Source organism: Canis lupus, chromosome 37, assembly GCF_003254725.2.
Source record: "Canis lupus dingo isolate Sandy chromosome 37, ASM325472v2, whole genome shotgun sequence".
Classification (NCBI taxonomy): domain Eukaryota; kingdom Metazoa; phylum Chordata; class Mammalia; order Carnivora; family Canidae; genus Canis; species Canis lupus.
The window spans coordinates 29,228,124-29,250,978 of NC_064279.1; the positions used below are offsets into that span (position 1 = coordinate 29,228,124).

At 42.4% G+C, this 22,855-nt stretch overlaps 1 long non-coding RNA gene across 1 annotated transcript; it reads left to right on the forward strand.

The window, feature by feature from the left end:
• The first annotated feature begins 68 nt into the window (after positions 1-68).
• On the forward strand, positions 69-22,245 carry LOC112656717 (uncharacterized). Its single transcript, XR_003134613.3, has 4 exons — positions 69-306; positions 4,198-4,314; positions 17,758-17,824; positions 22,175-22,245. It is a non-coding gene; the product is annotated as an uncharacterized LOC112656717 (long non-coding RNA).
• The last annotated feature ends 610 nt before the right edge of the window (positions 22,246-22,855 follow it).

A 22,855-nucleotide genomic window follows, 5' to 3' on the forward strand; every position in this document is an offset into this window, starting at 1 on the left:
AATTGGAATCAAATGGCTAGTCAGTTGCAATGGACGAAGGGCCTCTTCTCAGCAGTGCAAAGTTCTTCCCATAGGCAGTGCTTGGGTTCCAGAAGCCTCTGAGGATTCTCTCACCTGACTCATCGCCCTTGACTGCCAGGCTGGACTGGCCAACTCAGGGTTCATGTCCCAGCCAGTTGCAGAAAAAGGAGTTGGATCAGAAAGTCCACAGGGATGGCCTACTTCAAAGACAAGGGATGGGAAGAGTTTGGTTCCCCACTCTATCTCCGAGGCCAGGCATTGAGCAGGTGCTCAGCGGCCAACTGGGTGAGTGAATAATCGAATGGTACATTATGGACTGATAGATTCTTACTCTTTGTCAAACATAGTGTGGTATTGTTCTTTCTTAGGCCCAACATGAATGATTAGACACATATTCTCACTGCCTTTAAATCACAGCCACTCAAAAACTAATTTCAACTTTAGTAAACATTTTCCCCTTAAGCCATAAAAAATTCTTCCTTTTAAAAATAGATTATTCTAGGACCCTAGGAGGTTAATGTACCTAATGCACAATCACCAAGGAGATGAAACAAAGGTTATCTTTGGATAAATTCTATTTTCTTTCACCAAAGAAAACAATTAAGTGTTTCCAACGGAGGGCTTGTAGTCTGGAATACAAAGTACTAAGGTTTTAATGCAACTAGGAAATTTAAGCCATTAAGAAACTTTGTGGCATTATGCAAATGTTGAGAAAAAAGTCCTGGGAAATGCTCTCAGATATTTTCACTTAATTATTTTTATTCTGAGAATTGGCCAACTGTCAGTTATCTTCTCTGCATATCGGAATGCAAATCAATTGATTTCTTGAAACTGCTCTTTAGAAATAATGACAAGAAGTCAGTCATCAGCATGTCATGCCTAGCTGTTTACTTCACTCATGCATGACTACCCATTTTGATGGAAAGATCTAGAAAGAGAAATTCAGTTTTGTATTAAGACCATTTGTATTAGAAATCATGACTTTTTCTCAAGGCTGCCTTCTGATTTATGGACGTCTATATTCATCAGTCTACTTTTTAAAAATATTTCTAATCTGTTTTCTAAAATAAAATATGATTTCTTAAGACTATAGAAAGAATTATATACTAACTGCCAAAATGCAAATAAGTGAAATAAAAGTCAAATGATCCTATCCCCAAAGGTAATCATTGTTAAGACTTTCATATGTATGTTCCTTCTAGTCTTTTTTCCAAACATAACAAAAATCATGATTTTTAAAAATAACAGAATGCTTTTTCATTTGATATTTTTCCATGCCGATTTTTTCTGGAATAAATGTATCACTCTAAATTATTCTGCAACACTCAGGTGAGATGATGGGCAATATTTGGAACTTTGAGGGGAACATAGGCAGGAAAATGTTTTGGACACTGTAACATAAAAAACATAAAGGCAAAATTAATGCTAATTTTCCCTAGTCTAAAAATGATGTGTTTTTCTCAGACCCTGTGGTATAGTTTGAATAAAACTGAATGAATAAATTAAACCTCACAACAGTGTCTTTGTCCTAGGGCTTCTTTTCTTTCCCCTAATAGAAGTCGGGTACAAGTGAGATTTTATATGAGGGTTGATTTTATATGTTTAGTTTTCTGGCATTATGATGTGTTTTTAAAATATAAAAGGTGTTATTGGGGCACCTGGCCGGCTTAGTCAGTAGAACCTGTGACTCTTGATCTCAGGGTCATGAGTTCGACCATGTTGGGCATGGAGCCTACCTAAAAAAAAAAAAAGAGAGAGAGAGAGAGAGAGAGAGAGAGAGAGAAAGAAAAAGGAAACAAACAAAATGTGTGATCACTATTAAAATTTATTTGCGTTTGTTTTTGTCTGATCCCAACCTAGCGGAGTAACTGAACAATTTACTCAGTGTAGCCAAAGAGAAACGACACGTTTTGGCATTTAAAGTCAGTGTTTTTGAAAACAGAGGACCCAATGGAACACTTAGCGAGATATCCACCAAAAAACAAATCTCGGGTCATAGTTCCAGAATAACTAGGCCACCTCAACTATGGAAGTGCCCCCTCGCTGGCGTGTCTGAGGCGCTCCCATGCCTCTCACCAGCTAGTGGCTTGTAAGAGTACACAGTGTCAGGTTCTCGTCACCTCCGTGGTGGTGATGGATTAGCATCAGTCGAAAGAGCTGAGATTGTATTCATATTTTGAAATCCGTGAATTGGGATCCCTGGGTGGCACAGCGGTTTGGCGCCTGCCTTTGGCCCAGCGCGCGATCCTGGAGACCCGGGATCGAATCCCACATCGGGCTCCCGGTGCATGGAGCCTGCTTCTCCCTCTGCCTATGTCTCTGCCTCTCTCTCTCTCTCTCTCTCTCTCTCTCTCTGTGACTATCATAAATAAATAAATAAAAAAAAATTGAAATCCGTGAATTATAACTCTTTCGGAAGCATGGCAGGAAGCAGAATTCAGAGCTGTTGCTTCTTGGAGGCACTGTCTGCCGGGAGGGCTGTCCCTGCGTCATGGCCCTTGTCTTCTCTCCAGACCACATGGGCAGACACGTGGGTGACAATCTGTGGGGGCTGAGGACCCTCACCGGGCTCTGCTGAGGGGCTCCTTGCACACAGCCCAGGGAGCACCGTGGATGCTGAGTGCGACCCTCTTTAGAGGTCATGAATCCAGGTCATCAGTTAATTCACATCCAGCACATTGCTTATGTTTTTGGGCTGTGACATTCACCACCATCCTGATGAACCCCAGGGCAAAGTGATTTCCTAATTGAATAAACAGGCACGCAATCGGGGCAGTTTGATGCAACAAGCTGTCTAGGAAGAATAACGTGTTCTATATCTGCATAATTTAAAATACGGTCCCAAGATCATAATGTACTGGTGAATTGGGGCTCCTTGGCTGGCACAGTCGGTAGAGCAAGTGACGCTTGATCTCCGGGTTGTGAGTTCAAGCCCCATGTTGGGTACAGAGCTTACATTAAAACAAACACAAAAAGTAAGGGGCTTCTGGGTGGCTCAGGCGGTTAAGCTGCTGCCTTTGGCTTGGGTCACGATCTCAGGGTCCTGGGATTGGGAGAGCCCCGCATTGGGCTCCCTGCTCAAAGGGGAGTCTGCTTCTCCGTTTCCCTTTGTCCCTACCCCCAGCTCATGCGCTCTCTCTCTCCCTCAATAAATAAAATCTTTTTAAACAAAGTAAAAAAAAAAAAAAAAAAAAGCAGTGAACGTGCATGTTGGCTAAACTAATTATATCAAGTTGATATCCTCAGCCAAGAAATTCAAAGAACAAACATAGGGACACGTTGGCTCTTCTAGATCCTCAGGACAGCCTCTCTCCACAGTGAGAACTTTTATTAATTTCATGCAAAACCTCTCAGCATTTTTATATAGAAGAAAAAGGAGACATTTTTATTTCCCCCCTTTCCTACTCGAAATATTGTATACGCTGAGTGCTCTGCACTTTGCTCTTTTATTTAATACATCCTGAAAACCCTTCTCTATCAGTGTACAGAGGAAATCCTTGTTCTTGTCTTTAAATTCGTTTTTTTTGAGATTTGATTCACATTCCGTATGATTCATATATTTGAAGTGTACAACTCAATGGCTTTTAGTATATTCACAGAGTTGTGCATCCATCACCACAACCAGTTTTATAACATTTTTATTGCCCACCTGCCCCAAGAAATCTTATACCTCTTAGCTGTCACCCGCCAAACTTCCCACCCCAGCCGTCACCCACGGCAGCCCCTCATCTACCCCCCGTGTGTCTCGATGTGCCTCTTCCGGGCATCTCCTCCACACGGACTCATAGGCTACGTGGTCCTTCGTGACGGGCTTATTCCACGTAACCTAACATTTGCGAGGTTCCCCCATGATGTCGCATTGCTCGTCTTTACAGCTGCACACTAGTCTCCCGTGTGGAGGTACCACTCTTTGTCCTCCTATCAGAAGCATGGGTTCCTCCCACTTGGCTTTTTTCAAGAAATGTCACAGCGAGGAAGCTTGCCATTTCCCAGGTGTGCTAGCACATCTGGAAAACAGCTTCCCAGAGGTGGGCATCCTGGAGCAGATGGTGAACGGCCTGTGGCTTCGTCGGATGCTGCGGCCTCTGTCGCGGAGCCCGCTGTCCAACTCGGCGTTCGGGCCAACTTGGTGGATTTTTAAAAGACAGTTAACCTCTGTCTGGTTTCCCTTTGCAGATCTCTTACCGTGGTTAGGGGTGCCGTCCACATATACCGACGACTCTCGTGATTTCCTGGTTTGAACTAGTTCTCTTGGCTTCATCGGAGGGGTGGTTCGAGTGGCTCCCTACAAAGGTTTGATTTTCACCTCTTTTGCATTTTGCCACAGGGATCTGGTCATGTTAGTACTGAGGGTTATCACAAAGATAAATATCTTTACGCGTAAATAATTATCTTTATGATGTGAGTATCAAGAGGACTATAATTTATTTCCAAATTAGTTTTTTTTTTAAGATTAATTGAATAAGAAATCATCTTTTACTAGCCATGGTTATTTTGGCTGACAACATAACCGTCCTTATCATGAAACTGCAACTCACGTGAAATAAAAACAAAACATCTATTTACAACAAACTGAATTACTTCATTATATGTTAGATGCCCATCACCAGTCCCATTTGGAAAAAATCTCTGAAAAAAATAGATGCTAGTCTTTCCTGGAGGGAATGAAAAGCTGTTTCTCTGATATTCTTCCCCTTTCATTAGACATTTTATAAAGTGAATTTTTTCCATTTGAAATGAAGGTTTCTTTAAAGGAAAGCAAAACATAGATGTTTTAATTTATTTATGTGTGATGTACTGAAGTTCTGAGACTTGTGCATAAGATTTATGTATTTTTTCCTTTCTTAAAATTTAAAGTTAATTTAATTAACATATACTGTATTATTAGTTTCAGGGGTAGAATTTAGTGATTCATCAGTTGCATACAACACCCAGTGCTCATTCTTTCAAGTGCCCTCCTTAATGCCCATCACCCAGTGACCCCACCCCTCCACCCACGTCCCTTGCAGCAACCCTCAGAGTTTATTTCCTAGAGTTAGGAGTCTCCTATGGTTTGTCTCCCGCTCTGTTCTTGTCTTACTTTATTTTTCTTTCCCTTCCCCTACGTTCAACTGCTTGTTTGCTTATTTGTTTCCTAGAGTTGAGAGTTTCTTATGGTTTCTCTCCCTCTCTGTTTTTTTTTATTTTATTTTTCCTTCCCTTCCCCTATAGTTCACCTGTTTTGTTTTTTAAATCCCAGTTGTGAGTGAAATCATATGGTATTTGTCTTTCTCTGACTTAGTTCGCTTAGCATAATACTCTCTAGTTCCATCTGCGATGTTGGCAGTGGGTCATCTGTCCCTCAAAGAACAATGTTGGCCTGAGGTCTAATCTGCATCTCTGCTTAGGGACTCTTGTGTGGGTGACCCTAGGTCTCCTGAGAGGAGCCGTGATGAAAGTAGGATTGATGGCCAGGCCCTCAGTGCTCTGACATCAATGCTCTCAAAGCAAAATCAGAAGCAAGCCTGCCTTAACTTGTAAGTGGGCTGTCCTGGTGCTTCTGGAAGGCCAGGCATGAGACAGGAGTGCTTCAGTTAACAGGGGTCAGAGTTTGGAACCATGATTAATTGCTAGCAGGGGCCAGAAGTCCTCTTGAGGGTGCTAAGAGTGGGATGGTAGCTCCCCAACACCCATGGCAGGAAGAACTATAAACAGAAGGTCAGACCCTCTTGCGTAAGGCTCAAGAGTAAGCTGAGAGGTCACATCATTTACTATTAGGCAATAACAGCAGTAGCCACAGTAATAATACAGCTGTTTCTACTTATTCATGATCGATCTACAAACTACTATAAACTTCAAATTAGCAAATCCTGAACCATCGAGCCTACATACCTGGTTACATTCCTAGAGCTTCTGGTAACATTTTTATCAACCAACCAATACATAACTTGTACTGAACTGATAGTCGGCAGCTCCATCCCTCATGGCTGAAGGAAGCACATCCAACGCAGGAGTCTCCTCTGTGTTGGGAACACTTGGGAGCCTCCTAGCACCACACTTGGTGGCCATTTTAAGCAGCAAAAGTGGGACGCCTGGGTGGCTCAGCGGGTGGGCATCGGCCTTGGCTCAGGATGTGACCCCAGGCTCCTGAGATCGAGTCCTGCATCGGGCTCCCTGCAGGGAGCCTGCTTCTCCCTCTGCCTGTGTCTCAGCCTCTGTGTATCTCTCATGAATAAATAAATAAAATCTTAAAGAAGAAGAAGATCAAAATTAACTGCAAAATCACAAAACTTCAAATGATGTGGCACTAAATAGACCACGAAAAGAGCCCTTGTTTCCCACCCGGGAGCTGAAACGAGAAAGCGGAGTGTGCCCTGGTTCGAGCTCAGCTGAGCACGTGTGCACAGTGACTCCGTCTTTGCTGCCTGTCCGAGAGTAGCTCGACCCGGGAAGTACTGATTTGGGGGTGAGAATAAATTTTAGCCAGTAGGCGAATCTACAAGTAGGGAACCTGTGAATAATGGGGAGTGAGTGTAATCCTAATCATTGAGGGGGGGAAAACAGTCCTGTCTCCATTTGAGGAAGGCGGTGCTGGCCGCAGCAGCAAGGTAGCAGCTAAGGTGCCCTGTGAAGGACAGCAGCCCGAGGCCCTTGGGGGTCCCCTCGGGGCCAGCCTGTGGCCGCCGGCCAACTCAGGGATTTCCCGGGCCTCAGTTTCCTTAACAGTGACACTGGTGATTCCTCACCTTGTAGGGCCCTTGGAGGGGATGTTTTGGAGTTAAACTGCGGGAAACCCTTACTTAAGTCAGAATCAACAAGAAAAGGGGAAAAACAGATCCAAGGGCCTCCAACGGCTAATTGTGTGTGAGAACAGTGAAGGCAATCTTTATTTTCTTCTGTGCCCCTCTCTGAATTATTTTACCCTGATTTTTACCGCATCTGTGGGTTTCTGGCCCAACATGGGCAGAAAGGCAAGAAGGGCCCCGGGAACATCGCCGATCCATAGGAATCTGTTTTTGAAGAACCCGGTTGCAGGTAAGAAGGTGGTGTTTTCGGTGAAATTAGTCAACCCACAGGATGGATCAGTGATGCCCCAGGGAAAGCCCGGCCTGTCGCCCCGGGAGCCACCTGGCTTGGGCAGGTCACCTGCCCCCCTCCCCCACCTCCTGCCCTCCCCACCCCCCAGGACCCGGCAGGAGCGCTGCTCCTTCAGGGCACCTTAGACGGGCCTCAAAGAACACAAAACAAAGGACACACAGACAAACAAAAAAAGAACACCTCGCAGAAATAATAAAAAATGGTTGCATGGCTATTACCTAATAAGAAGAAATATAATTACTGTTTCCCCGAAGTGAACATCGTTTTAATGTTAATACTGTTTACATAACTAATGTACCGTGTTAGGCGGATTTAGAACATTAACTACGTGTGTCCTGCGCAGAAATCCCTACAGATTGCACATAAAAGTCTGTAGCTTCGCAATTATCCTTCAAAGGGCCACTGGAGAGGAACCAGAAATGCTGGCCCACTCGGTGAGACAGTAGAGAGCCGCAGGACTGTGGGATAATTAATAGGCTGGACAGAATCCTATGTACCCCTACAAATTATTTAGAGCAATCTAGATGAGATCTGTTGCTACAACTCTCCACATGCACTAGATTTTGGTTAAGCCATTCATATATTTTTTTAAGATTTTATTTATTTATTCATGAGAGACACAGAGAGAGGCACCAAGACACAGGCAGAGGGAGAAGCAGGCTCCCTGCAGGGAGCCCGATGTGGGACTCGATCCAGGCACTCCAGGGTCACACCCTGAGCCGAAGGCAGACAAGTCAACTGCTGAGCCACCCTGGTGTCCCAAGCCATTAGTAATTTTATCATGGATTAATGATAAAGATGTTGCTATAATTCTCTTATATATATGTATGTGTATACACACATGTATATATATATGTATATGTATGCCATGATACATACATATATGTACATATGTGTGTGTATGTGTATATATATGTATATATGCCATGATTGTGTTGCTATTTGTGAATCACTAGAAAGCACTTAGATGAGGGAGGTGCTTAATCCCAATGTGAGAGAAGGAAATGTGGCTGTGGCACATGTTAGAACGCTCTTGGAGGGAAACTGAGTCTAGAACACGACAAAATCGATGATGATAGCCCTGGGGGAGGCCGGTCGATCTTGACCTCCTTATGATTTCACAGAAAAAAGCCCCATTTGAATATATCTCATATAATATAGGTCCAACACAGGCATCTGAAAAGAGTCTTGATTGTTGGATTCTTAGACTATTGGAATTCCACAATAAGGGGAAGAAAGAGAAAGAGATAAACAAGTGAAAATAAAATCATGGGCCATCGGACAAAGTTTTGGTTTCAAGGGAACATTTGAATAAATATACAGGCAAAGTATCTTCGCTGACATGTATAAAACACACGCCATTTATTTATTTATTTATTTCTATTTTATTTATTTATTCATGAGAGAGGCACAGAGACACAGGCAGAGGGAGAAGCAGGCTCCCTGAGGGCAGCCGGATGCGGGACTCGATCCCAGGACCCCAGGGTCACACCCTAAACCGAAGGCAGACGCTCAACCCCTGAGCCCCCCAGGTGCCCTGGCAAGTACTTTTCTTTTCTTTTTTTTTTTTTTTTTTTTTAAGATTTTATTTATTTGTTCATGAGAGTACAGAGAGAGAGAGAGGCAGAGACACAGGCAGAGGGAGAAGCAGGCTCCATGCAGGGAGCCCGATGTGGGACTCGATCCCGGGACTCCAGGATCGCGCCCTGGGCCGAAGGCAGGCGCCAAACCGCTGAGCCACCCAGGGATCCCCTGGCAAGTACTTTTCTTATAAGGTTGCTTAGTACCACACTTTCCAAACTGGGAGGTATATGCATGGGAGGCAGGGAGTACATTTAAATTAAAAATATGTTTTTTAGGGATCCCTGGGTGGTGCAGTGGTTTGGCACCTGCCTTTGGCCCAGGGCGTGATCCTGGAGACCCGGGATCGAATCCCACATCGGGCTCCCGGTGCATGGAGCCTGCTTCTCCCTCTGCCTGTGTCTCTGCCTCTCTCTCTCTCTCTCTCTGTGTGTGACTATCATAAATAAATAAAGAAAAAAAATAATTAAAAAAAAATTTAAAAATATGTTTTTTAGAAAAATATGGTAAAATGGAAAATATCAGAAAATAAGTATTGTTCTGCGAAAACTTTGTACATATGTATGTGTACAGATGCTCCGGGTTGCACACGTTTCTTTCTGTGGGTTATGGTTCGATGTTTGCGAGTCACCACTATGTCCTTGGGGAAGCCCCAGCATATGAAAGAGGTTTATATTATACAATTATTCCCTTGTTCCTCAAAAGACCATCAGCACAACTCGACCACTGGTGCTGTCTTTTTTTTTCCTTCTCTTCCTTCTTTTATTTTTCCCTTCAGTTTTAGTGTCATTTGCTGACGAGTTAACAGACTTACACCTTCTTTTATAAGAACACGGGTTTTGTTTCTTTTTTTGGAGATCTCATTTTTATTTATTATTTTATTGTTTTATTTTTTAAAAGAAAGCTACCAGTTTTATTTTTTTATTTTTTAAAGATTTTATTTATTTATTCATGAGAGACACAGAGAGAGAGAGGCAGAGACACACAGAGAGAGAGAGGCAGAGACCCAGGCAGAGGGAGAAGCAGGCTCCATGCAGGGAGCCCGGTCCCCAGGGTCACGCCCTGGGCCGAAGGCGGGCACTAAACCGCAGAGCCATCCAGGGATCCCCAGAAAGCTACCGGTTTTAAATGAAGGATGTAAACGATGTAAACAAAAGGTGAAAATGTATTATATCCTGGAAGGCTAACACCACATAGCACTGCAAGTTTATTATACTTATGGATTTTCATTCCCTCATAGATGTACTTTGCTTTCTAGTCCTGTTTATTCAATTCTTTTGCTAATACTTCTCTTTTACACTTAAAATTTCCAAGATATGTAGTTATTCTTTTTCCCCATGGTATCCTCCCAACACTTTCTGAGAATGTTAATCTTTATAAAATTTTTGCCTGCCAAATTAACTATCTCTTGAGGTCTTTATTCTATTTTTATCCAATTTGGTGTCTTTTTATGGTAATGTTTCTTCCCAACAAACTTGGTGATCCTTGGTTTCTGTTGATCTCTGTATTGGAATTTTCTGGCCACCTGGCAATCATATCTCATGTTCTGGGGAGACGTGAGAATGGGTAAGAGAAACCACATTGGCAAGAGGATCTATCTTTAGCTTCTCCTCCGAGTACAGACACTTCCAGGGCCCATGGGGATGTAGAAGTTCCCAGATCTTACCTTTCCCGCACTAGTGTCTGCACGCAGGGCTGTGTCCCTGGGCAAATCCTCCAGTTCTCCCAAATCACCACCGATTCCTGTTCGTCTTCCCATTTATCACCCTCTGTGTCTGCTACTCCTTAGATGCCTTGCCTCTGAGTTGGATGCTCTTCTGGGATTGCTCCCAACAGGAAGCTTTGTTGTCCTTTGTTGATTAACCCATAGTGCTGACCCTTAGGGCTTTCTGTCAGTAATTCTTCAACTTTTCTGGTTCGTTGAGGACACTCTTGTTTTCCAAGATGATGTTAATTTATTGCTGATCTTGATCAGGCTTCAAGTTTGCTTTCTTTCAAAACACAAAGTATGACATCAGGTATATCTCCTGATCCAGTTTTTTAACTGTCCCTTTGATGTTTGAGATGAATTCCTCTCTTGAATCATTACCTCTCCTAAAGTGGGTAAATAGTATTTCCATTATGGGAAATACTAATTTTAGCAAAGCAATATAGGTGTTCTTGTACTCTCCTTTTAGCAGTTTAGGTTTTTTGCTTAGAAAAAGTAAGAGGAAGAAGTTCCGAGCATATACAATTGTTTTTTTGTGTGGAATTACTTGTATTATTAATATAGGCTGAGTCACACTTAATGCTTAATATGTGTGTGTGTGTGTGATCCCTCTGTTCTTCTTCTTCTTTTTCTTAAGATTTTATTTATTTATTTATTCATAAGAGACACAGAGACACAGAGAGAGAAGCAGGCTTCACACAGGGGAGCCCAATGTGGGACTTGATCCTGGAGTCCCAGGGCCGAAGGCAGGTGCTAAACTGCTGAGCCACCCAGGGATCCCCTCCTCTGTTCTTCTTTAAGTAATTTCCATATCACCAAGTGAATTTTGAATCCAGAGCATTGGTGCTATCTACATGGTAGATAGAGACCAGAGAAACCATCTAGAAATCACTGTAGTGACTATATAGAAATCATCTCAGGAAGAATTTGGGGACATCTGCCTTCGTGTGGTCTGGCATGGGAGACTCCAGACCTGCTTTTCTCGGCCGCCTTATATAACAGTCTGACCCTTTCAGGTTGTGTGGAGCTCATGGTGGTTCTTAACCTCATTCTATTCTAGCTAAAATGAGGACTTATCTTAGATATCTAATTGCCCTACTCTGATTTGTCAGTGGAGCTAAGGGGAAAGAGGAAGGAGATGAAGAGGAGAGGGGAGAGCAGGCCCTTAAGGGGAAGCCCGAAAGATTGGATGGAAGATACTAACGCTGGCAAAGAAGTGCAGGCTTCTGCTTGCTTGGGATTCTGGGGCTGGATGCTCCTCTGCTTGGAATGTTGCCTCCTTTCTCTCTTGGCTTGGAAGTCCCCTCCTCTGGGGGGGCTGCCCTGCCCCCACGCCACCCAGGCTAAATCCACTGCTTTCTCTCCTTATCCTTGTGTCTATACTCCTGTGATTATATCCCCTACAGACCTTAAGGTCACAAAGATAATGTCTCTGCTTTGCTAATAAGCGGTGCGGCCACAAGATCAGAGAGGCTGTTGGCCAAAGGAGAGAATGGCTTCTTTCCCCACCACCTAAACTGACGTCCTGATTAGGGGTGTGGGCCTCCCTCCCAGGAGAGGGGGAAAGTTAGCCTGGCGCCCAGCAGGACATTCTCCTTTTTCATCCTGTGTTCCTTGAGTTTCCATTTTCTCTCACCTACTCCTCTGCCCAGCTCTGCCTCAAAGTGCTAAAGTAGGACTTTGGGATTTTGCTGAAGGACTTCTGTCTTTTTGTTATTTGTCTAGACACCTCCCCAACCCAACACTGATTTTTCTTGGTAAAATACAATAAGAACTCAGTTATAAAGCCCCTTGGGTAAACTGGCTATACTTTTTTTCTGAATTGGAAATGAAATATTCATGACGTGTGAGTTCAGACAGTTGTATGCAGGAAGTCATCTCTTCAGAGAACAAATTTGTGACTGAACCATTTCAAGAAAAGTAATATTTTGACTACTAAAAGTAATCAGGAGGAAAAAATTTTTAAATTATCACAAAAAAGTCCAATTATTTCAAAGAAGAATTTGTCACCCTGTAAACAACAATTTGCAGTTTTGTCCCATGCCAATATTGGATCAAAATATACTTTTGAGGGCAGCCCTGGTGGCTCAGTGGTTTAGCGCCGCCTTTAGCCCAGGGCGTGATCCTGGAGACCTGGGATCGAGTCTCACGTCGGGCTCCCTGCATGGAATGGAGGGAGCTTCTCCTTCTGCCTGTGTCTCTGCCTCTCCTCTCCCTCTCTCTGTGTCCCATGAATAAATAAATAAAATCTTAAAATATATATATATATACTTTTGATTTTTCATGGATAAAATTATTTAACTCTGTGTTCAAAATAAATAAATAGAACTGTGTTCATTTTGTTAGGACAGCAACAAAAAAGAATTTGTCACCTTGAGAATCTGATGTTATCAAGTGAGGCATCATTTTCACAAAAGTTTAAAATTGAGGGGAAATAAAAATTGTGTGAAGCAATTTTAGCTGAAGAATTAACTAAATGTACAAATTTAATAAGAAAGAGCATTTAAGGGTACCTGGCTCAGTCGGTGGAGCGTGTGACTCTTAAATCTTGGGGGTGTGAGCTTGAGCCCCATGTTGGTATAGAGATTCCTTAAAAATAAAACCTAAAAAAAAAAAAAGAGAGAGCACCTGAGCATTTTAAAAGTTTACTCCAAATGCTGGAAAATATTAGCAATATTAACAACTTACAGAATAATAGCAATAGGAGACTACAGGGAAAATTGATTAAAACTATTAAATAAACTAATTTTTGACTCCATAAGGATGCTGCTATATAGTTACATGAATTTGTTCCATTAATATATCACATTAATAAAGTTTAACTTATCTTTTCTTTATACTTTTAACTCGTTATGATTAAAAATACATTAGCAGTACCTTTTAAAAAAATTGAAGGGGCACTTGATGGGATGAGCGCTGAGTGTTGTAATATATGTTGGCAAATTGAATTTAAATAAAAAATCTAAAGAAAGAGAATTGATATATAATTTTATACTGTAGGAACAAAGTTATAGAAGCTTTTATCCAAAAGAGAGATCTCTTATGTAAATGGATAAGAGGTTAAATAAGTCAATTTAAAGAAATAGGACATGAAGTGGTTTTAATTTTAGAATTTGTTTTAGCAGGGGTTCTCTGGGTGGTTCAGCAGTTTAGTGCCTGCCTTCGGCCCAGAGCGTGATCCTGGAGCTCTGGATGGAGTCCCATGTTGGGCTCCCGGCATGGAGCCTGCTTCTCCCTCTGCCTGTGTCTCTGCCTCTCTCTCTATCTCTCTGTGTCTATCATGAATAAATAAATAAAATATATATTTTTAATTTTTTTAAAAATTTTTATTTATTTATGATAGTCACAGAGAGAGAGAGAGGCAGAGACACAGGCAGAGGGAGAAGCAGGCTCCATGCACCAGGAGCCCGATGTGGGATTCGATCCCGGGTCTCCAGGATCGCGCCCTGGGTCAAAGGCAGGTGCCAAACCGCTGTGCCACCCAGGGATCCCTAAATAAAATATTTTTTTTTTTAAAAATTTGTTTTAGCAAAAACTTCAAACTTACTTAGTTGAAATACTAAAACATTAAGGAGAGAGAAATATTAAGGTATTTAAGTAGTAACATAAAGACAGCACATTTGTCTTTATTAGAGTTAAAAAGAAACAAATAGAAGTATACTACTTGGACAAGTCTTTTCTTTCTTTCTTTCTTTCTTTCTTTCTTTCTTTCTTTCTTTCTTTCTTTCTTTCTTTTTTTCTTTCTCTTTCGGGCAAGTCTATATGCATTTAAAGGTTAGCTGCCATCTATTGTAGGCTGGCCATAAATACAGAGGGGACAGTTGTGTTGCAGCAAACATACTCGTTTAGTCATTTATGGATCTAGCAAAATAACAGCTGAACAGTATCCAGCATATGCTGAGATCGTGGCATTGTATTATTTTAATTCATATGACCTGCTCTATCATGTTCAAGGTTCAAATAAGGTCATATCACCCTTTAATTAATGGGGCCCTACTTACTGGGTTGTGCAAAGACAACCGCTTTCTCCCTTGGGGGCCTCTCTTGAAAACACCAACAGGTTACTTAGCCCACCCAGGCCAGTCCTGCTTCCAAACATCTTGCCAATAGAATCTGAAGAATATGATTAGTCCACTGATGGGTGGAGGTTGTTGCTTCTGCAAATGCCCCTGGCTTATGCTAATATGTTTGGCCACAATTCCCAAAACATGGCTTTCTTGCCATGCGTTCTGGTGGAATCAGCTCTCAATAATCTAGGCCTTGATGGTGGGCCTAGGAGTCTAAGGAGGTTTGCTCATTCCTTGGAAGGATTCCCCTTGCATACCATTTCAATCCCTTAGGGAGAAGAAGAACCCCCAAAGGGTAGGAACTGTCAGCCTGTCCATGTTCCCAAAAGCTCCTAGTTCATGCTAATTGCCCACCTTCCCCTCAAAATACCACGGAGTTTTGGAGGAGCATACTTTGGTAGGCCAGAAACAAAACAACTTCAACCAAAAATAAAAACAAAAATGAAAAGGCAATCATTCCTTAAACCAAGAAAACATGCTTCGGATTTATTTTCTACTACCATCTAGGATGAGAGGGAGCCAGAATTATTTGAATGGCAATCTTTCTAGGTAAATTTAAATTAAGCACTAAGCAGTAAACTAATATACAAAGTACACCAGAGCTCAAGACCAGTTTATTACGCTGCCTTTTCTTGTACTACCATTACTTTCTTCCAAGCTTGTGGGTTTATTATCTGTCTCTGGATGAAGGAACTTTTAAATATCACTCATTAACTCATTAACGAAGAGTGTGGCTACCTTTATGGCTTTAAAAAATATATATTTCACGGTACATATGGCCAAGAAATAGCTCTTAACTTTCTACTTCTCATAATTTAACTTCCTGTATTTTTGAAATCTTTATTCAGTTTGAAAGGCTCTCTTCTTGGAAGAAAATTATGAATCAAATCTAAGCTATCTGACTACAATTCTGTAAGAAATAACATGAATTTGTTGCAGATGGGTTACAATTTGATTATTTTCCTTGGTAGTTTGACCATAATCAGATGTAGACTTAATATCTGAATCAAATAAAATCAGATAAACCAAAAAACCTCTTTAGTTATCTTCCCACTGAATATGATGTTTTCAGATTCCACATCTTCATGATAGGGGCTTTTAAATATACTTTATTTAAAAAGCATGTCTGGTTTTTATTCTCCTCCTATATTTAGGCTTTCACTCTATAATCATCAGGGCTGGAAGTTATTTTCTCCTGTTACTTTTAACTTAAAATCTTATTTATGGGAACAAAGACGTTCTGTTTCTAGGCACTTATGGAGTCTCCTTTCGGGTTTCAAGAATTTAACAGTTGTTTGCAATGTACATATTGTTTTTATGTACATGTCTCTAGATCTTGATGTAGTATAAAACACTGAGAAATACCATGTGTACAGTTCCAAATACTTTATATACAATTTCTAGTGATTTATTAAGCAGTATTTATTGAGTAATGAACCCATCAAACTAAAAAAAATCCACAGGATTTTGCAGGAAACCCACTTCGGGTAAAGTGACAGGACCAGTATGTAAACCCAGATCTGTCCAATGCCAAAGCCAGTGCTTATTCCACAGGCTTCTCTCTTCCACAGGCACACTGCACGCTGTTAGTAAACATCGTCTTATTTTCGTTATTAGATCACACTTAACCATTCATCATACTAGTATCTATTCAGTTCATTTAGTAATTATTCTGAAACTGAAATCTGGACCTGGAGTAGGTCTACAAGACTACACGATGGAACCGTGTTTTACTGGGGCCTAGATGTAGAACTTGGGTTTACTTGATTTCCATCCCAGAGTTCTTTTCTGGATCCCACAAAAGAAAGCACTGCATAGACCCTTCCTGAGTTCACATTATAGCCGGGGAACAAGACTCGTAGAAGACAACTCTACCCTCGGTCATCAAAGCAAATTGTACAAAATACAGTCGAACATCAAATGGAAGGCTATCAACAGTGAGAACTACAGGAGGGACCCGGAGTGTACACTGTTCCAGAGACTCCTTTTTCTTTCCACAATCGTTGGAAGAAATCTTTTCTTTGCCTTACCTCACTGTTCCACGTGGGGGAATTCCCACCAGAGTAATGTGCCCGCTTTAGAAGTGAGTTACTGATTGGTGAGTGACAAGGATCCCACAGTAAATGGTGTGCATTCCTTGATGGGATGAAACTCATCTATTTAAAATCTGCAAGGCTGCCCAGCATCAAAGATTCACTCTCTTCCCTCTCTGCCAGACCAGAGCAAGGCAGTGACCGGGGGAGGTGGATCGGCTCAGGTGCATGGTTCCCTAGTTCATACTGTGCTGCGGGCACAGAACATCAGCCAGCCCTGCTCTTTGGGCCACAGGTATAAATCCCTATTTAGCTGCCACTTTCACCCCCATCCTTTGGTCTCCTGTGTCTCATTTCTCAGATGCCTCAGAGCACCATAGGAGAAGAAGAAGGTGTTATTTATTGACCTCTTAAAACTCCCCAAATACAAACCATCCATTTCCTTCTTTAATTTAAAATTCAGCAACCATCATGGCTTATTACTGAGTCAAAGAAACTCAGCATAAAACATCTTTATTATATTTCAATTTGCATTATAAGTGCTCAGCAATGATTTACCAGGATGTCCTTTTTTAAAACATGTGAGCACTTTTCCTAGGGCCCTTGGCAGTTTATGGGTGTGGGGTAGAGGTGTGCAGCAGCCTACATCACTGCCCTCCACCCCCTCTGATTTCAGCCACAGCCCAGATGGATAGTTCTCTGTGAGGCCCACTGCACCACCGCCGGCGGGTACCCTGTGGTGGTCATTTTCAGCCCCACAGCTGATTCCCCAGCCGGGAGGCTGCTCACTCAGCCTGCAAGTGGAGCTTGCCGTTGTGGGGGAGTCAGTGCCCACAGGGGCAACCCTCAGGCCGTGAAGAAGAGCCTGTAAATAAATGCTCTGGATGTCTGTCCTTTGGGTGGGCAATTCTTTTTTTTTTTTTTTTTTAAGATTTTATTTATTTATTTGAGAGCAAGAGAGTGCAGGAACTGGTGGGGGTAGGGGAGGTAAATGGAGAGGGAGAGGGAGAAGCAGAGTCCCTGTTGAGCTGGGAGCCCAGTGGGGCTGGATCCCAGGACCCTGGGATCACGACCTGAGCCAAAGATAAGATGCTTAACTGACTAGGTTCAGGTGGGTGCCCCTGGGTGGGCAGTTCTGGGAGGCCTTTAGAACACTGCTCAAGAGGTCCAAGGGGAACTGACCCTCTGTATCCCACAGAAGTGATGGCGAGTATACACTTTTACCAGCATCTCCTCCTTTCCTGTCTCTGCCCTTCACTCCTGCTTCTAGGGATCACCTCGCAATCAAACTACCTGCCCTCAAACCCTGCTTCTGCCTTCGGAGAGACCCAAACAAGGTAATGACACAAGAGGATGTACTCTATCCAGAAGGAGTGGACTACTCCGCCTTGTGGTGGGCGATCCCCTCCCAACCTCGGCCCATACACAGGACATATCACACCCCACACACACGTGTGTGCACAGGCAGAGACGTCGCTTGCACAGACACGTACAGAGAGACGCGTATGCACGTTCACACCCAGGCTTCCGGTCATTGCCTCTGACCAGGTTTCACTGTCACTGCCCAAGGGTGTAAGGAAAGACCACCATTTGGTCAAAGCCATGTCCCTGAAAGCTGGCCTTTTCTCACCACCCGGGCTTATCCAGCTGTATTCTGGACTCGTCTTTTTTACCACACTCCAGCAACCGGTTCAAGCGCAAGACGACACCTAACCCGGTGAGAAAATGTGAAGGTCCTTGTCGAGGTGAATTACACCTAGGGTTCCACGTTCCTCCTTGGTGTATCCCAGCCTTGAGTGGTTAAAACATACTTTGTGACACTTACTGCTTTCCTTTTCCCATTTTAGCCAATAGCTTTATTTTTGCATCCTGACCGGTAAGTGTTTTCTGGATCACCTTTGTCGTCATTCTTTTGTTCAGGACATTGCTATCAAGTTCCTCTTCTGTTTTCTTTTTTTTTTTTTTCTTCTTCTTTAAGATTTTATTTATTTATTCATGAGAGACACAGAGAGAGGCAGAGACACAGGCAGAGGGAGAAGCAGGCTCCCTGTGGGGAACCTGATGTGGGACTCGATCCCAGGACCCCGGGGTCACGACCTGAACCAAAGGCAGATGCTCAACCACTGAACCACCCAGGTGTCCCTTAATACAAATTGTACATACTCTAGAAACTTCCTTTGTGTGATTTTTATTTTTTTATTTTAAATATTTTATTTATTTATTCATGAGAGACAGAGTGAGGCCGAGAGGCAGGCAGAGGGAGAAGCAGGCTCCCCGCAGGGAGCCCAATGCGGGACTCAATCCTGGGTCTCCAGGATCACGCCCTGGGCTGAAGGCAGATGCTCAACTGCTGAGCCACCCAGGTGTCCATCCCCTTGTGGTTTTGGAGGAATTTTTTTTTTTCTATTTAGGTTCCAGGACTATTCCTTGCGGTGCTGGTTGAGACAATTCCTTTGGAAGCGACCTTTCCCACGCAGCCTTTCCTTAGTCTCACTGAAGCCACGGCCTGGAATCCGGCTCGCTTCTCATTCCCACAGTTGCCTCTTTTTCTCTGTCTGGACATCCGGGCCCTGTCGCAGCCTGGGTTCTCCAGAAGCAGACCCCGAGGTTACCACACAGTAGACTTTAGGGAACGTCCTTGAGACCAACGCCTGGGGAGAGGAATGGGAGCAGGCGGAGGCGGTGGCTGTCTCCCAGACGCAGCTAGGCCCCAGCCCACGGGGAGTCTGGAAGCGGACAAGGCTCTTGGGAGCCTCCTGAGCTGAGCCGACTTAGCCCTGACTATCTCCTCGTGGCCATCCTCGGCCGGCTCTGTCTACGGCATCTTCCAGGTGGAAAATCAAAGACTCGGCCACCTCTTTAAAAACTAGCAGAAAAACTGATAAAAAATTGTAGCACTACGTAGTCCTGTTCTCTCTCCAAACAAAAAGGGAACTGAAAAAAATCTTTTTTGTTTTGGGGTAAATGAAAGAAAAGTCTATGTTTCCAAAATATGTTTCTGAAACCAAAGGCATTCTTTCCTAGATACTTGAGACTTTGTGAATTCCGTAGGAGTTAGAAACTTTTTTTCCCTAAAATCAACCTTGAAGCAATTTGAAAATAAAGAGGCCCTTCCTTTTGAACCGATGCTAAAAGTGAAGCAGGCCCACGGGCACTGTGAACCAAACTTCTTAAGTTCAGAATTTGAAAAGATTGTAACAACAGATGTCCTAGAGTATGGGGCTGGGTTTTTAAGTCACTAAGGGGATACTATGCAGGCTCCCAGCTAGAAACTCATACATTTTTTTTTTTCTGAACTTAAAATACATTCATTCATTTTATAACTTAAAATACATTAGCATGTCCTGCAGACGTTATAAACTTACGTGAAGACAGGAGTACAAGCTCATTTGGAGATACGACCAACTCAGTATTAAGTCATTGTTAAGGATGAGTTGTGTAACCCACCCAACTCCTCAAAGAAGATGTACTGAAGTCCAAACCCCCAGGCCCCAGAGTGTGATTGTATTTGGAGACAGAATCTTTCCAGAAGTAATGAAATAAAAATGAGGTCATTAGGGTGAGCCCTAATTCAGTATGTCTGGTGTTCTCATAAAAAGGAGAGTTTGAGTCATAGAGAAAAGCACACATAGAGGAAATCCATGTGAAGACACAAGGAGAACGCCAGCTACAAGCCAAGGGATGCCCAAGACCATGAGAAGCTAGGAGAGAAGAGGCCAAACAGATTCTCCCTTTATAGCCCTTGAGACAACCAACCAGGCTGACACCTTGATTTTGGACTTCGAGCCTCCAGAACTGAGAGGTAGTGAATTTCTGTTGTTTTAGCCATGTAATTGGGGGTACCTTATTAGTCAACCCCAGGGAACCAGCACAGCTACTGTGACAGCACCTCCTCCATTCAGCTCATGTTTTCTTCTTCCATGAAGGCAGCTCAGAAGTCAAATGGACTTGATCTTGGTTCAATCACTGGGGCAAGATACTTAATTTCTCCAAGACTAATTTTTCATCATGTAAAATAAGAACATTAATAATACCTACTGTAGAGTTCTTTCGACTATTTTGCTAAAAGAAATAAGATCCTTCCTTTCTAGGTGTTATAAATTCAAGAGCATCACATAAGTCCAATTGACTATCTTCCCGAAAAAAATGCTTGTAGATCTACCGACGGTCAGTCTGATCTGATAATTTTTATACACCTTAGAGGTTCAGGTTCAGCATCACTTCCTCTGTCTGTTATTGTGCATTATTAATATTGCTATTACTTTTCAACTCTCAATGATCAACATTGTTAAGTCTCTTGAAACAAAATAATTATCTTTATGTATTGAAGACGTCAACAGCCTTAGACCAAGCACCCAACCTTTCTTGACATGCCATAGTTGATCAGTCTGGGGCCACCATAGATTCATTAGCAGTGTGGGTCACAGCCAGGAACCAACTTCCAGCCTCTTTTAAGCCAGATCCATACATGGGGCTTTATTATTTTAAATGTATTTTTAAAATAAGATAATTATCCTTGGCTTGTGCGACATAGACTCTTTCAAATAATACCCAAATGCTACAACACTTTATATAGATGATCTTTGGACCATTGGTTCAGTTTGATTACTTGCACTCTTTTCATTCATTGACAGAGATAATTATTTTTTTAAAGACTTTATTTATTTATTCATGAGAGACAGAGACAGAGAGAGAGGCAGAGACACAGGCAGAGGGAGAAGCAGGCTCCATGCAGGGAGCCTGATGTGGGACTTGATCCCAGGACTCCAGGATCACACCCCAGGCTGAAGGCAAGTGCTAAACCGCAGAACCACCCAGGGATCCCAGATAGAGATAATTTTTTTTTTTTTTTTTTTTTTAGATAGAGATAATTAAACACTGATTAAACCACAGTGAGATACCACTTCATACCTACTAGGATGGCTATCATTTAAAAAAAAAAGGGCGGGGGGGGGGTGAATAGCCAAGTGTTGGTGAGGATATGGAGAAACTGGAAAACTTGTACATTGTTGTGGAAATGTGAAGGTGCAGTGCTATGAAAAAACAGTTTGGTGGTTCCTCAAAAAAGTTTAACAAAATTATTACACTACTCAGCAACTCTAGTCCCAAGTATATACCCCAAAAAACTGGAAACAAGGACTCAGAGATACTTGTGCACCAGTGTTCATAGTGGCCTCATTCACAATAGCCATGACATGGAAACAACCCCTGTGTCCGTCAAGAGATGAATGGATGGACAAAATGCTCTGTGTGAATACAATGAAATACTACTCAGCCATAAAAGGAACAAAGTTCTGACACATGTCATAATGTGGATCAACTTTGAAAACACTATACTAGCTGAAATAAGCCAGACACAAAAGGACACGTGTATGATTCCACTTACATGAAATACATAGAATAGGCAAGTTTATAGGCTCACAAAGTCGATTTGAGATTGCCAGGGGCTGGGAGTAGAGGAGAATGAGAGTGAATTGCTTGATGGGTATAGAGTTTCTATTTGGGGTAATGGAAAAGTTCTGGAAACGGACAGTGGGGATAGTTGCACAACACTGTGTGTAATTAACACCACTGAATTGTACACGTAACAGTGGCAAGTCTTACATTATCTATATTTTACTGAAATAAGATAGGAAGAAAGAAAAAGTGATCTTATAATTATTCTATTCTTTTCACATGGAACCTAGGGCCTGAAACAAGGAGCTCTACACACATTGGATGATCTCATGTCATCTTTATCTTCACGTAGCATTATGAGGTAAAAAATATTATCTCCCTTTGACAACTAAGGCAACTAAGTCTTAGAGAGGTGCTCATGACCAACAGCTATTAACTGACAGAATTGGGGATAAGATTCAAGTCCTAGTCCTTCCCCAGAGCTAAGCAGACAATGCATAGATTTCTCTATGATCTACCAAGACAACCCAAACATCAATATCCATTCTTTCTTTACAACAACAGATCCAGGTTGGTAGGCAAGAAGGGCCCCGTGGGTCCCATAAAGAAGAATTTCCTGGTTCTGAAGGGAAGCTGAGCAGAGTCCAGTTGATTATTTGTAAAGATAAGTTGTGCCTTGGAAATGGCACTGGAATGTTTTGTGTATTTGCAACCTTAGTTGTCTGGAAAACAGCCAAAAATCCAGAAGTGAGCAAAAATTATCTGTTAACACATGGGAGAACAGAAACGAGTAAAATGATGTCACAATACCAAGCTGGCTATAGTGTTGAGGCTGCAGATTTTCTGCATATGCTTCAAACTATTTTTTTTTTTTTTAAGATTTTATTTTGAAGTAATCTCTACGCCCAGTGTGGGGCTTGAACTCTCACAACCCCATGATCAAGAGTTGTCTGTTCACCAACTGAACCAGT